Source organism: Typopeltis vanoorti, chromosome 6 (genome assembly GCF_054136105.1).
Source record: "Typopeltis vanoorti isolate ZY-2024b chromosome 6, IOZ_Tvanoo_1.0, whole genome shotgun sequence".
Classification (NCBI taxonomy): domain Eukaryota; kingdom Metazoa; phylum Arthropoda; class Arachnida; order Uropygi; family Thelyphonidae; genus Typopeltis; species Typopeltis vanoorti.
In genome coordinates, this window is record NC_143554.1 from 141,178,612 (window position 1) to 141,194,989 (window position 16,378).

Here is a 16,378-nt window from a genome sequence, read left to right on the forward strand (position 1 = left end):
CTGCATTGGGTTTTGCAATTCTTTTTCTCTACGTTCCATAGCAACATCTCTGTCCAGCTTGCACAGTCAAGGGTTCATTTCTATACATTTAGAGAACGTCGGCAAACAATTCGTGTTTTGGTTACATAACTTCTTACCGGCTGATGAACAACCATCCCATCTTTGTAATCCGCAATATTAGCATTTTGTGACTGAAGGAATTTCTTTCTGTATATTGTTACTTTTCACATTTCGCTCTCTGAATTGGAGTCGCTTAACTCAATTATGTGGCTATATTATATTTGAGTTTCAGTGCTTGAAATACTTTTGCCTGCTATAGCCTTACTACTATGGAAGAGGTAAGAAGTTTTCTAAGAAAGTGCAACTCAGAATTATTATATTTCATTAATATTCCATATTTACATAGCCCAATATTTAGTTATTGGTATTTCGTTATTACTTAGTGATTCTACTAGTATATTTCAGTATTTAATGCGTTTATTATAGAAACATTCTTTAATATTACTTTTTCTCATTACATTGTGGAGAATAAAAATTCATTTTTAAATTTAATTTATCGGCAAAATTCAGGAATACTAAGCAATTTATGAAATTTGCTCTTAACCTCTCTCCCTAGATGCTAATTGCTAGATTATGGGCTACCTCAACATTGGAGTCTTCTTCTTAACCGCCCGAGCTAACAACCAAACTTTTTATATTGAAACAATGAAGGAGATCTCACGCTCACACAAAAAGTTCATCAAACCGTGATGAACCGTTTGATGAATTCAATGTAGTCACCAATCATTCTCCATTCAGGAAGGAAGCATTTTATGAGAGCTACTTTGCTAATATCATCATTATATAGTTTCCCGGGGGTGACACGGGTTCCTCGTGTTTCTGTTATAGCTTTGCATAGCGTATATGTATCTATGATAATGGCGATTCCACAGTCTGTCCGTATATCCTATATTGCACAGACTAGAAACAAACTAAGTCGAGTCTTTCTTGATAATTTCCTATATATCCTCATCCCAGTGAAAATCGAAAGACCAGATCTAAATACATTAATCCATATAAAGCCTGATTACGACCTCGTTCATGGAATACTCGCTTACTTCTGCGTACCAAGGCACTCCTGCATTACTGCACTGCCGTAATCCGATGTCAGGATTTGGCAGGTTACTGGTCCTTGTCCACCACAGCTTTCGGATATCTCATCTCTTCCATCTGCCTCAGAAGTTTCCACCAGAGTTATTCCTTGCATCGCATACTTTCCAGCCTAATATCAATAATTACACTTTGCCAAATGAAATCAAATTACATGACCTACACATGTAAGTCATCAGATCCTCTTCTGTGAGGTGACAACATTCGCTTATCTCCTCATTTTTCTGTTGAGTTTCCCATAATTTGTATTAGCTCCCAAAAGACCATGCAGAACATACCTAGTGACATTTATTTGGGTGCGGAGAGTATTGTGCCACCACATACAACTTGCTGATACCCCCTTCAACAGCCAGTATTTGTCAGTTCAGTTCAGTAAATAAACATATCTGTGACAATTTAGTCGCCATCTTGTCGTGTATAAATCTATCAGAGCCCTTTGCAAAATATGAATATACCACTATATATGCATCTGATTGATTAATGATTGTTTATTGTTCTCAAACATATACGATGCGACTTCGAATCCTGCCTTGGGCAAGATTCGATGTGATGGTCTTTAGGTGGTGAATAATTTACATAGTCAGGTGTGAGATACTGTTCCGCGTTTTGGATGCCTAAAATGGCTTGTATGTTTTTGGTCTCTAGAGCAGGGTTTTCGGACCAAGTAAAAGGATACAAGTACAAAATCACAACACAAATCGTTAGCCCTCTCACGGTAATAATGTACTATAGATATACGACATTTTATGGGTTTGGAGGCGCATAGAAATCTCCTTCGTCTAACACATTCATCACCTTGCTTTGATACACAAGTCAATTGGTACAATATTACTTTTCTTTAAAAAACCCACGTTTACACAAGAGAGAGAGAACACTACTAGTATTCATACTGTATCTTAGCTATCACCAATCTCTGCAACACTAACTACAACTCCAGACACAAATTCTAGTCTATAATTTGTAGTTACGGACTTATCATCAACTTTGCAATAATCTTATCCTCTTTCCGCTCTTTTGCGACTTTCCGTATATCCCAAATCATTAAAAACAGGTACATTAACAACCTGCGACAGCCCCTTAATACACGTAATAATACGTCAAGTATTATTGCGGCCTTTCTGATATCACATTTACTTAATTTCTCATAAATACTTAATGCTCTCAACCTTCGTCAATTGACTCCGATTCTATCCACACTCAAGCTTCTCATGACGCCATTTCCCGAGATTTTTATTTTTCTATATTCTCTCCAGCTGATACCAATCAACGAAAGGATTCCCAATTATCCTGATTGGCTAATTTCTCTCCCATACAACACTTTTGCTACCCTTCCCTAGACTGCAAGATGTACTCTTCATGCAAATGATTATTATCAATATTTGACTTGAGCGGCCTTCATTGTGTCTGCTCTTTCATCTTCCTAATTTAATGCTTAATCTCTCCGCTGATTCATTTTACATTTATCACACGTTTGGAATATGTTGGCACATCACTGGTATTAAATTGTTCTCGATCAGCACCTAAGCAGCATTTACCTCTTTTTGCTTAATGTCTCTCTCTCATGCTCTACATAGCTCTCTATGTAGAGCATGGGAGAGAGACATTAGAGAGAGAACTTGTCTTTAAGATTTTCATAATCAACGGTCCAGAATGAAACCAAGGTTATCACTGCATAATCGTGGCATTCAGAATAGAAGCAGAATATGATACTAGTTCCATATCGGTAATGTTGTCGACAATGTGTGGATAGAACGCTTTGTAATAAATCTCCAGAATTTGATCTCTTTTCTAAGTTCAATGAATCAGTGTGGGAAATACTTCCCTAGTATTACAAGGATTCTACTATTTCATCGATATATTTGTCAACAGAATACATAATTTACCTAAACGTTGAAAATTAGTGATAAAGAAGAATGCATGCGGAAGGCCTGCAAGTTTATTTTGTTAATTAAATGCTTGGTTTAAAAACAGGATTACGACGAGTTGAACCTTTTGAATGATCATGTACGAAGGGATGAAGATCATTTTAAAAAGGTTAGTCTTTTCAAATGATCACTTGAGCATATATCTCTTCCAATATTTCCAAACGATCACCAAAAAACTTCAGAAATTCTTGATTCGTCTTGAACGAAACGATTTGAGTAACTGAATATAAATCTCCTCTCTCTCTCTCTCTACTAACTTCACCCTTGTGTAGTTCTATTTTCTCTAGACAACTCCGAACATTATCTATAATATAATCTCTCTACTTCCCCAAAATCGATAAATAAGATAAACAGGCTGTTTAGCACCCATGTATTAAAAACGTTTCTTTCTCTTGTTTCAACGTGTTTACAGTTTTTCATGTGGTACATGTTCTTCCGTTCTTTCTTTCTGATGCGAGACTGATATTAAAAAAAAAAAAAAACTTGACTTTTTTGTATCGGATAATTGGTTGACCACAAATATAATGTCATCGATATTATGAATTGAAAGTCAATAAATTTTCATTATTATCAATATACATATATCTAACTAAGACAACTATTTACTTTTCTTTTTGTATACGAATACGCTTGAGCCTGCTGCTTTTATCAATCTTGTGATCTTTTTTGACAAGTTCATCGAATCATTTAAATCCCACTCTGCGTAGAAGGTCGCGAACACTTCAAAGAATTCAATGGAGCAAACGCAAATGTTAACCTTTAAGTAAAGTAATTCATTTTGGAATTAACATCTGTAATTAATGTCAGTAATTGAGACACTTAACTAAACATTTTGGAGAAAATACTCCAAACTTTAAAGATACCAAGAAATTATATACTTGGTTTAATCCATTATCCAAGTGTAAGCAAACAAATTTTGCCCCTGAAATATATTTTAGGAATGGGGAAACTCGTGGCAGAGGTAGTATAACTTCTCATTACTTGCCTTAGTATCCCATAATGCAAAGCACATCTCCTTGCTGACATGCATAATGCTATGCATTAAGGGAAAGATCACTACTCAGACCGGCTTCCCTGTTTAAGTGCAGGGAAGCCGCTCTGATTACCTCTCCAAAAACTCGTCCAATCAGCCTGATCACTCAACAATGAGCGATCATTAACTGAGCGTTGGCTATCCCCAGTGACAGTGTCATCCACCACCAAGCAGTACCATAATCTCAGCGGTGTCCCCACTCAGAGATAGGCAAAGCCGTAGTCCCAAGTAGAGCCGCTCATATCACAGGCAACGGACCACCACTTCTGCGCAAAGCACGTCCTTGAGAGCCAACCGGGAAAAACAATAACAGCCGAGCCTCGGTTCTGCATTGGCTACAGCATTGCCAAGACCACTTCAGTGGGAGCCAGACTCCGAGGTGGTGATACTAAGTCCTTATAAGGACTGGCTTAAAGGGGCGAAGCAAGAATGCTTTTCATCTTCCCCGTTATCTGTAGTGGACAGTATAGGGCTAAGGTGTTATTGAGCTATTAAAGCTCTGATCATGGCTGGAGGGTAACAGCAATAGTCGAGCCTCAGTTAGAACTTCATTGGCTACAGCATTGCCATCCATTACCCTCCAAGGGTATTGGATTAAATGAATCAATCACCGCATCTCACGGTCGATTGATCTATTCACCCCCTCGGTGACATCCATTACCCTCCAAGGGTATTGGATTAAATGAATCAATCACCGCATCTCACAGTCGATTGATCTATTCACCCCCTCGGTGATACTAAGGTGGCAGTAATGGAGTAGTCATATTTTCCTATATGAGTTGCCAAAAGGTGTCACAACGTATTATAAAAATACTCTGGATTAGAGATAGATAGTTGTTGAGTTTTTCACTTGGTAACCAAGTTTTTTACTTGGTTACCAAGAAATTATATACTTGGTTTAATACATTATCCAAGTGTAAGCAAACGAATTTTGCACTAGAAGTATCTTTCCGTACTTTATGCATGGCATTATGTCTGTCCGGAAGGAGATGTGCTTTGCATCATGGGATACAAGGGAAAGGGATGAGAAAATATACCACTTTTGCCACGAGTTGCCCCGAGTTATAAAAGATGCTTCAGGTGCAAACGTTGTTTTCATACACTTGGATAATGGATTAAACCAAGTATATAATTTCTTGGTATCTTTAATTTATAATATAACAAGTGAAAAACTTGAAACATACTCCAAATTTATAAATTCACTAAGGGAGTGAAAATACTAATTAAATGTATTTTCATGTAGAGATTCACACTATTACAGCTGGTTTAGACCGTTACACAACAATATACAGGTATTCCTCGAAGTACGACGATTCGTACCTACGACGGCCAAAAGTATTATTAAAATTTCTCTAATTTAACTATGCTGCCGCCAGCATATACATACATATATCACATTACTTTTGTATATGAATTGCAGCGTCGCCATTAGTCGACAAGCAAAGCCTATCACCAATGCGCAATAGCCGCTGCTCCACTTCTAACTTATCACAGCCTTTGGAAGGTTAGTTGCTAATCAGCAGTCGAAATGTTCGTTTCTCTCGTTGAAATGTTTGTATCTCGTTGTAGCCCTATCATCTCCGTTAAGAGAAGTAATACTAGTGATGAAAATTCCAACATGAAAAAGAAGGCGAGGAAAGCTTTAAGTTTCGATGTTAAATGAAGGTGATTAAAGCATATGACAAAGGAAAGAAGGTCGGTGACATAGCACGAGAAGAAAAACTAGAGAAAATCAGATTCGATTATTTCAACAATTATAAAAGAAGAATAATGGAGGCAGCTAAAGATGCAATTAATATGAAATGTACAGTTTAACGAAAAAAAGAGAAGGGCCAATTCAGGAAATGGAGAAGCTTTAATGATATGGATAGATGGTCAAATCAACAAGAGTTTATTCCTCTCAGTTTGTTTACGATTCAAACAAAAGCACGCAGCTTATTTGACCAGTTAAGGAAACAGCAAGAAGATAAATACGACGAGCATACATTTAACGCTAGAAAAGGTCGGTTTTATCGATTCAAAAGCCGATTTAACTTACATAACATACGAATAACGGGAGAAGCTGCTAGTTTCGATTTTGAAACTGCCGAAATTTTTAAGAAAAATCTGGAAAAAAATCTGAAATAAACACATATCAAAAATCACCATTTTTGATATGTGTTTATGTATTATTCTCTTAACTTTCTTTCTTAATTTTGTATTTATGTATTTATATGCATATGTGTTAATAAATAAAGAAAGGTTTATGTAAGTTTATACATTTTAACAGTTTTAAGTTAAATAGAAACCTAATTTATGAAAAGATTATAACAGAAATCAAACAAATCAAGAATTAATAAAAGTCCTCGACTTACGTCAGAATCGACATACGACGGAGACGTTGTAACCTAACCCCGTCGTAAGTCAAGAACTACCTGTATTTAGAATAATCAATACCAATTTTATTAAACCCTAATAGTTTAACTCAGTGTTTCTCAACGTGGGGGGTATGCCCCAGAGGGGGGCAATTTTAATATTTTGGGGGGGCATTTTGAAAATGTACATGTACATATTAATATATATTTATATTATTCTTATTCAGAACATAGCTGACTATTATGCTAGAGGGGGCATCAAAATCTTTGAGACGTTGAGGTGGGGAATCAAGATCTTTGAGATGTTGAGGTGGGGCATAATCCAAAAAACGTAGAGAAAGAGTGGTTTAACTGTTTACTTCGCTAACACGCACGAAGAATTGTTTTCATCATGTCATTTTTTTACATTAGTCCAGACCTCAAATTAAAATATTATCGATGGATCTGAACGTGTAGCGGGCATTAGGATATTAAAAGATAATTTTCATTCTAAGTCCACATAGTTAATAGTGAACCATATTGTATCATCAACCTGATAATTTACACACACACACACATCAAAAGACAAAATGAATCCGTATGTTTCCAATTCCATTATTTTGACGCATTTCACTTAATAGCTCGTACACATCTTTTCTTGGGTAATTGACTTCTAGGTTTTAAATATAAAGATGAAAACAAAAGTTGAGTTTTAAGACACGAATTGTTTCGGCTCTGTATATGGTTTAGATAATCATGTGAATGGTATTTCCGATATTTATTATTAGTGAGCACCCTGCCAATTTAAGAAATTTCTTGAATATTAATATCTTATTTCAGGTAAGTAATTCCATGCTGTTCATTGATGATATATGCATCTTATCTTGCGATCTTATTCTCTATTTTGATGGTTCCGGATTTGTAAAGCTAATATAAGATTCCATTTTCCGCAGCATTATATGGTGTTTCCAAGAAACTATTAAAAATACTTGAAGATCATCAAGGTTTTTGAGTAAGCATGCTCTTTGTATATACAGGTAATGGACAAAGAAACAGCAACACATTTCGATTAATACGGCTTTTGTCCACCGTTCAAGTGTAATATAACCTGCATTCTCTGGGGGAGAGACTGTCAGTGATCGGAACTCAACAGGAGGAATTTTCTACCATTCTCCCAGCAGAAACTGGATCAATTCGCCTTTTTTCTTTGGAGTTGGGAAGGTTGGCTGATCTGTCAGTCTAAAATGTCCCATAAAGATTCTATAGGATTTAAATGAATAGAAAGATTGTCTTGTTGAAAAGTTGCTGACCACCTTAGCGAAACATGTGCCAACATAGGATGATGATGATCACTGATGATTGAAAGATAACATGCAGCCTCCATTTTGCCTTCCAGTACAACAAGCGAACCCAAATCATGCCATGAGAATTCCATTCATATCAATACAGAACTACCAACACCTGTCACAGTTGGAAACAGGCACTATGGCTGGTAAACTTCCTTCGGTTGACGCCACACACATATTCGTCCGTTTGCAGCAAAAAGTGTGAACGTGGATTCATCAGACCATACCACAACCCCTCACTTTTGTATAGTCTACTTCCTGTAATATTTGCACCATTGGACGCGACGACGTGCGTTCATGGGATTGACTTGTATAAGGCAACCCATCATGTTGTCCAACTATGTGTAGTTCACGGCGCAGACTTGGACAACATGGTTAGATGTCTGCATTAATATACAGACATCTAACTTAGGCAACTAATTACATAACTTGTTGATCAGCATGTTTGTATACGAATACGCTTTTGCCTGCTGCTTTTATCAATTGTGCTCTTTTCCGACAAGCAACCCACCATGTTGTGTAACTCTGTGTTGTACACGGAGCAGAGTTTTTGTTGAGCTGAATTTCTCAGCACTGGCCTACCTATTTTTCGTGATACAGCGCGCTAATACTCGAACGTCCTCTCTTGCAGTAAGCAATTTCGTCCACTATTGCATTTCGGTAATGATGTTTATCTTGTCGACTGCCATGCTGGCATAACCTTAGAAACTGTTTCTCAACTGACATGTGCAATTTGACCTGTTCTAGTTAGAGATGCACCTGCCAGCCTGATTCCAACTATCACACATGAGTCACTGAAGTCCTCTCTGGATTATATTCTAACATGCAATAAACTACACCAGGTCACTCTTTGCTTTCATACAGACATCCCTAGGAATTTTAGGATATATTTGCATATCAGCTGCATCTGCACTGCAACTTCTGATAGCTCATTGGTTCCATTATATGCTCAAGAATTAAACAATATACAATTTAATTATAAGATTTGAAAATAAATTTAAATTGGAACGGAATTTATAATAAAGCATATCAATTTAAAAGCATTTTATCATTCATTATATACTATTGTTTAAGTTCATATCAAATTGGAATATTTACAATTATGTTCATCACCCGCCACCGTGTCATGTGAATGATCTCATTCCTCGCATTACTGCAATCATTTACCATGGCTCAAAGAGTTTCTTAATTTTTATACAATATATTCAAATCTTTCATGGATTTTTTTCTTAAAGCACAACTTCTTGGTAAAGAAATAACGAAGATTTATTTCGGTTTTACATCAAAAAGATAACAGAGGACAACAATAGTGTGATAATAAGGACTATCAAATCTCAAACTAAAAATATGAAGAAAAGGCTAAGACATAGTATAATGATCCGATATTAGATTGAATGAAATTACTAACGTAACACCGTGAACAATTTATTCTGAGAATAAGTATATTTATGCTAATTCCAAACACTGCAGGTTGGTTAACATATGATGCATTCAGACCTTGGATGGGCAACATCACTGGAGCTTCTTGAAGAAAAAACGAATAGATATGGGAAGACAATTTAAAATGGAAGAGAATAATTTTTCCCATAAATATGACAGTTGTGTTTGGGATAATTATAGTGAAATAGGTTAATTATAAAATTAAAACTGCCAAGAATAAAGCATATAAAGCATAGAATTTCACTTGTTAATTGCATAATGATTGATGATCAACCTGATTAATATTATTAAAAATATATATTTAATACACGTCCACTTAGTTAGGAGGCTGTCACTTGTTCTAAGGGCATTCCGGACCATATAGAACAAAAATAACAACAAAGTTTTATTTACTGTTTTATTTGTTGTTTCGCAATACCTGCTTTAGAATAACTAACCTCTCCTTAAAAATAATGCAAAATACAATTTTCCTATAAATTAGAGTACGAGTCTAAAATCCCAGAATTTTCATCGTATCTCTAATCAATGAATAGCCCAAATAACGTTAAAACCCAGCAAGTAAAGCCAAATAGATATTCCAAAGTGTTGATGTTTAACCATATATTCACAGCACAAACACACAAACACAAGGTCTGAAAATGCAGTTGACTCTTTTTTCCTTCTGGGTACTGGGCGTTTCGTTTATTTCCTTCGCTCATGGCTATGTTTTTTTTTATTTTTTTCCCCCACTCTTCTGGACTTTCTCTACTTACCAACATCATGGGAAGAAAAGTAAACTCACCTTTCTGAATAATTAATTACAAACTATCATTGGTGTCCCGCTCCACACACAACACACACATACACATACGTTTCTCTTGTCAATAGATGAGAATGGGATTTCTCATTTTAGAGTAGAGATTTTGGCGCCTTTAAAAATAAATAAATAAACAGAGATTATAATGGCTTACAAGACGTTCTGTATCTAGTCAAGAAAAATTCTAATGAAAATTTAGATTAACTTACATTCTCGCCAGAATGGGTCTTCTGAATGCCGATAGAATGTTCCAAAACAGTTAAATTATAACCATATATCTACAGCACAACATACAATGGTTGAAAGAACGAAATTTCTGTAAATAAGCTGAAAAGCTTAGGTGACTGAATTTTGTTCCCTTATATGTTTTGTCCGTTTGGTGCTCTTCGTTATTTCATTCACACTGGGATCATGCTATGTTTTTTCCCACAGCGGTAAGTGTAATCTCAACAAGTCTGTTTCATTATTAATATCTGCCGGCGGCCAGAAAATTCGTATCTCTCGATGCAGAGTTTTTGATATGGTTTTATATATATATATATTTTTTTTTTTAATTTTTTTTTTTTAATTTTTTTTTTTTATTTTATTTTTTTTTTTAATTTTATTATTATTATTTTTTTTTTTCAAATTGAATCGTTATTTTTCTCTATTTTACTTTTAAAATTCAGTTCAACTACATTTTCTAACCAGAATAACTGAGCAAAATTAATAAATAAATAAATTTTGTGTGAATATATTTTTCCCTACTGTAGATTTTTCATTTGTGTTATCCTTAAGATAACATTTCCGTTCGCAATTTTGTTGTACTTAGGTGAGACATGATGTGTTTGGTAGGAACTCTTCGTTAGCATTTTCGTATATTTCAAATGAATATTAGCTCTGTAGTTTACTTTGTTAATTTTATGTTACTTTTTATTTGACTGAAATATTATTTACAATACATTATTGTATTTCTGAATCTAAGATACAGAAATTAAATAAAATAAAAAAAAAGACGCTATTTTTTTGTTTCTTACTCTTCTCATTTAAAATTTGCGCTAATGTTCGAAGGGTATGATTTGCGATTGTATATACGTGATTGTGTATATTTCGCCATGTGACATTTCAAAATGATTTTACAGCAGAGGCAACAGCTTATCATCAAGAATGCATAAATGCAAAGAATGAAAGGTGTCAAGTCCTGTGTTTGACTTATTTCCGTTAGGCACAACTGACTGTTATCCTCTCAGATAAGTATGGATATATCTTGTTTGTAACTTGTAGCAGAGGATTTAACATGAAAAGTATATATTATCAGTTAAAATACGAAAATTACTTAGCATTATTAATTTCTTTATAATAAAGACTCAAATTTATTTATTAAAGAAATTTGTATTTCGGATAGCACAACATTTCGCAAATTTTAGTTTGCAAACCGAAATTTGCATCACTCAATGCAGGGTTTTGATATGTGCTTGTCTCTCTATATTTTTTTTCAATCTGATTGGTTGTTTTTCTCTATTTTACTTTAAATATTGTAGAAGTATTTTAATAACGGAAACGTCAGCAAAGAGATTGTGTATTTCAACAAATGATTTTTCAGAACTCGAGATATGGAATTAACAAATTCTGAGGATGCATCTCATCTGGCCACTGAAGGTCAAAATCCTGACTCCCTTGTATTTATGAAACTACTCCGTAGCTTTGAGCCTGTTTTCCCACATTTCATAATAAGAGATATATTTCTCATAAAATTCAAATATGCTTTTCAAAATCTACTTTTTGTGTATCCTTCGTTGACATACAGGAACTGCTTTTTGCACTCGTATTTTTTTTTCATATTCATAACTAAACAGTCATATTTAGTTATGTATAGTAACATACTGTATATATATATATATTACTATAGTTACAAAGATGTGTGTTGTTGTTGTTGTTGTGTTTTCAACAGTGAAAGTTTTACTCAGTTATTCTGTTTATAAGTTGATATATAAAACCATAAATTTAAGACACTACTATTCCATTGTACAAGGAGAAGAAAAACGACAGAGCTAGCAAATAAGTCATTGTGGTTTTTTTTAATAGATAATCTACCAAAATGAATTAAATAGTGACAAATTTGCTATTATATTAGATGTATCCAACTGATTAGAATAGAAAAACCAAAAGAAATTTGCAAGTTTGCAAACAAATTTGCAGACAAATCTTGTGAAATTGCTTGCCACAAACTAACCAGAGAGGATTTTTGAAAATCCACTCAATGAATTATCAGTCTTATGTCTTCATGCAAGCCCTTAAATATTTCAATAAACTATGTCAACTCTTGGAGGCAAAAGGAATTGGATGTTAAATTAATAGCCAGAATTTTTAGTGAAAAAGATTTCACCTTAAAAGTGACAATTTTGTTACTATGTCTGTAGATACCTCCACTGGTTTTGAATATAGCAGTCGTACTTAAAGGACGACTGTTAGAATTCAGTTATTTTACAGAGAAAGAGAGAGTAAATATTTCGACTCATCACATTACTAAAACTCTAAAAAAATTTGGTGTAGAAAATAGAAAGGTATCGCATTTGTATTTTCGTTATCTACAGTGTAGATAACAGCAAATACAAATTTCGTGGAGTCAGAAGGCAGGATAAATTAATGTTCATACAATGTGACAAGAATAAATAGGCAGAAAACCTTTATGCTGGTTTCAAAAATAAAGAGAAGGTACATTTTTCGTTTCTTTTCACACAATTGTACATGGCAAAAGTTAAAAAATATGTGACTTAACCTAATAAGGATAAATAATATAAAAAACCATTCGAGCGAAATAATCTTTGCCCTATGATGTCACAAAATAAGAATTTCAAAACTTTGAAAAGCTGATGAATTTCTTGCTTGCCGTGGTCATAAATATTTGTATGAAGGTAAACATTTTATTTTAATTTACACACACACATATATACATATATATATATTTCATGGTTGACATTGATGTCGCATATAGTATTCAAGAAATATGGTAACCCTATTTTCAGATACTTGTTAAGTTTAAATTCTTAATTTCTGTTTACTTATGAATGTGAAAAAAAAATTACGACTGCAAAAAGCAGTTCCTCTATGTCAACGAAGTATATATAAAAAGTAGATTTTGAAAAGCGTATTAGAATTTCAAGAGAAACGTATATCTTATTAAGAAATGTGGGAAAACAGGCTCAAAGCTACAGAGTAGTTTTCATAAATACAAGGAAGTCGGGATTTTGTGCTTCAATGGCCAGATGTGATGCATCCTCAGAATTTGTTAATTGCATACCGCGAGTTCTGAAAAATCATTTGTTGAAATAGACAATCTCTTTGCTCATGTTTCCATTTTTAAAATGCTACTGCAATATTTAAAGCAAAATAAAGAAATACAACTAATATACTTTCAATCGATTGAAAGAAATATGTATGTAGAGAAGCATATCAATAACTCGCAAATTTTGGTTTGCAAACTAAAATTTGAGAAATATTGTTCTATTTGAAATACAAATTTCTTTAGGAAATAAATTTAGTATTCATTATAAAGAAATTAATGATGGTAAGTCATTTTCGTATTTTAACTGATACTGTATATCTTTCATGTTAATTCCTCTGCTACAAGTTACAAACAAGATACATCCATATTTATCTGAGAGGACAAAAGTCAGTTGTGCCTAACGGAAATGAGTGAAACACGAAACTTGTCACCTTTCGTTCTTTGCATTTACGCATACTTGTTTATAAACTGCTGCCTCTCCTGTAAAATCATTTTGAAATGTCACGTGAGGAGAAATCACGTGATTGTCACGTATGCACAAGTGGCAAATCATACCCTTTGAACATCAGCACAAATGTTAAATCAGTAGAGTAGGAAACAAAAAAATAGTGTCTTTTTTTACTTTATTTAATTTCTGTATGTTAGATTCAGAAATACAATACAGTATTGTAAATAATATTTCAATCAAATAAAAGGATTACTTATAAGGATTACTTGTAGATGAGTGGCGCAAGTTAATCCCACCTACTTCGAAGCTTGTATGAAGAGAGAGTGGGATTTAGCCTTCACTATTTCTGTTGTTGCTACTCTTTATGTATGGGATGTAGGCACTGGATACTGGTGATTTGTGATGTGCATATTAGTGTTAATGGTTTCTTAACTCTGTTGGTATATTTTCCAGAGTTCGTTTTTTAATGTTCTGTAGTTATCTACGTGTTTTAAATTTCTTGGTAGGTTGTTGAGTTGCGTGGGTATCTGATGTGATCTCACAAAAGAACCTTATGAGTTGTTGAAGGGTGTGGGGATGTAGGGAGTTGTAAGAATAGAGTAATAATAATAGTAGAGAGAATTTTTTATTGATTGTTAAAGTATTTATACATACAATAAACATCTTGTGTGACATTGCATCTTATAATTTTACAGAGTTCAGCACCATGTGCTGCAATTCCTACATTGGATTTCAGTTAAAAATTTTAATAATAATTTTTGCCTTTATATTATGTATTTACAACACATGTCCTAATATTAACAATGAAGATTATACAGATTTTTTTGTATAATATTTTATTTTTTTAATTTTAATTTTATTTTTATTTTTTATTTTAAGTTTGAGAAAGAATGATTATACATACAAATTTCTGCATTTGCTTATAAGAATTACTTTTAGATTAGTGAGGCAAGTTAATCCCACCTACTTCGAAGCTTAGGTTAGCTTTTATGAAGAGAGTAGGACTTAGATTTCTCTATTTGTGTTGTAGCTACTGTTTATGTATGGGATTTAGGCATTGGATTCTAGTGATTTTTGATGTGTATGTTAGTGTTAATGGTTTCTTATCTTTGTTGGTATATTTTCCAGAGTTCGTTTTTTAATGTTCTGTAGTTATCTACGTGTTTTAACTTTCTTGGTAGGTTGTTGAGTTGCGTGGGTATCTGATGTGATCTCACAAAAGAACCGTATCAGTTGTTGAAGGGTGTGGCGATGTAGAGAGTTGTTGTAGGTCGTGTTATACGATATGTGTCTCTGTTGTTTTGATAGATGATGTTGAAGTAATTTCTTGTTAATATCATGTAGTGTTTCAGGTTTTTAATGCTCAGAATTCTGTGTATCGCCATGTGCTTGTCTGATATTGGTTGTTGCGTGCAAGGTGTCCAGTTCACTGTTGACACGCTTTTCCTGTGTAGTGTTCCTAATTTTGTTTGGTGGACGTTTGATGCATTTGTATAGACTGTTATTCCGTATCTGAGTTGGAATTCGCAGATACCGTGATATAGGAGTTTTTTTTTTATGTTGGGTGGAATAATGTCTTTAACTTTGAAGAATTTTGCTGCGATGATCCGGAGTTTGGTGTGTAGGTATTCCATATGTTATGTCCATTTAAAGTGAGAATCTATATAGAGACCGAGGTATTTTGCGTATGTTAAAGGTTTGATTTCGGAACATTGGCAGGTATTTTTGTTGTTAATGCAGCGGTATGTGTGACATTGTATCGATAGTGATTCGGGGCGTATGATTCTTGAGTTGTGTATTATCAACATCTGTGTTTTGGTGCCGATGGTTAGAATTGCGTTTTGGTGGAGGTATGTTGTGATTTCGTTTAGGTCTTCTTGTGCTTTGCAGAGAGCTGTGTTAATGTCTGTGTGGATTGCTACTAGTGCAGTGCCATCTGCGTATTAAAATATTTGACTTCTTATGGATATGTTATGAACATCGTTAATGTATATATTGAATAGAGTGGGTGATAATATGGAACCTTGAGGTATACCGTGTTTTACTTGTATACTCTGACAGTGACATGTACCTATTTTTGTTACTTTTGTTCTGTTTGAGAGGTAGTTCTTGAACCATGTATGCAGTGTTCCTCTTATACCTATTGAGTATAGTTTGGTGAGTAGTATGTCATGTTCAAGTGTGTCAAATGCTTTGGTTAGGTCCAGCAGTATAAGGACGGCGTACTTGTTTTTGTCGAGTACGATGTCTTCTAATAAAGTAATGGTGCTTTTTGATTTCTGAAAGCAGTATTGGTTTTTTGAGATGGTGTTGTACTTCTGTAAAGAGTTCTGTAGTCTGGTATGTGTTATTTTTTCTAGAATTTTTGAGATGACTGGTAGTGTAGCTATTGGTCTGTAGTTCTGAGTATCGTTAGTTTTGCCGTGTTTGTATATTGGCGTAATTACTGCAGTTTTTAGTTTTTGTGGAATAATGCCTGTGTCGAATATTGTGTTCACGATTTTCAAAAGTATTGGATTTATTTGTTCAAAGTATGTTATAAGGTCTGTGAGTCTTATTTTGTCTATTCCCGGAGTGGTCTTTGGGTTTAGTTGTAGGACTGCTTCTTTCAGTTCCTATTTTGTTATGGGTGGAAAATACATC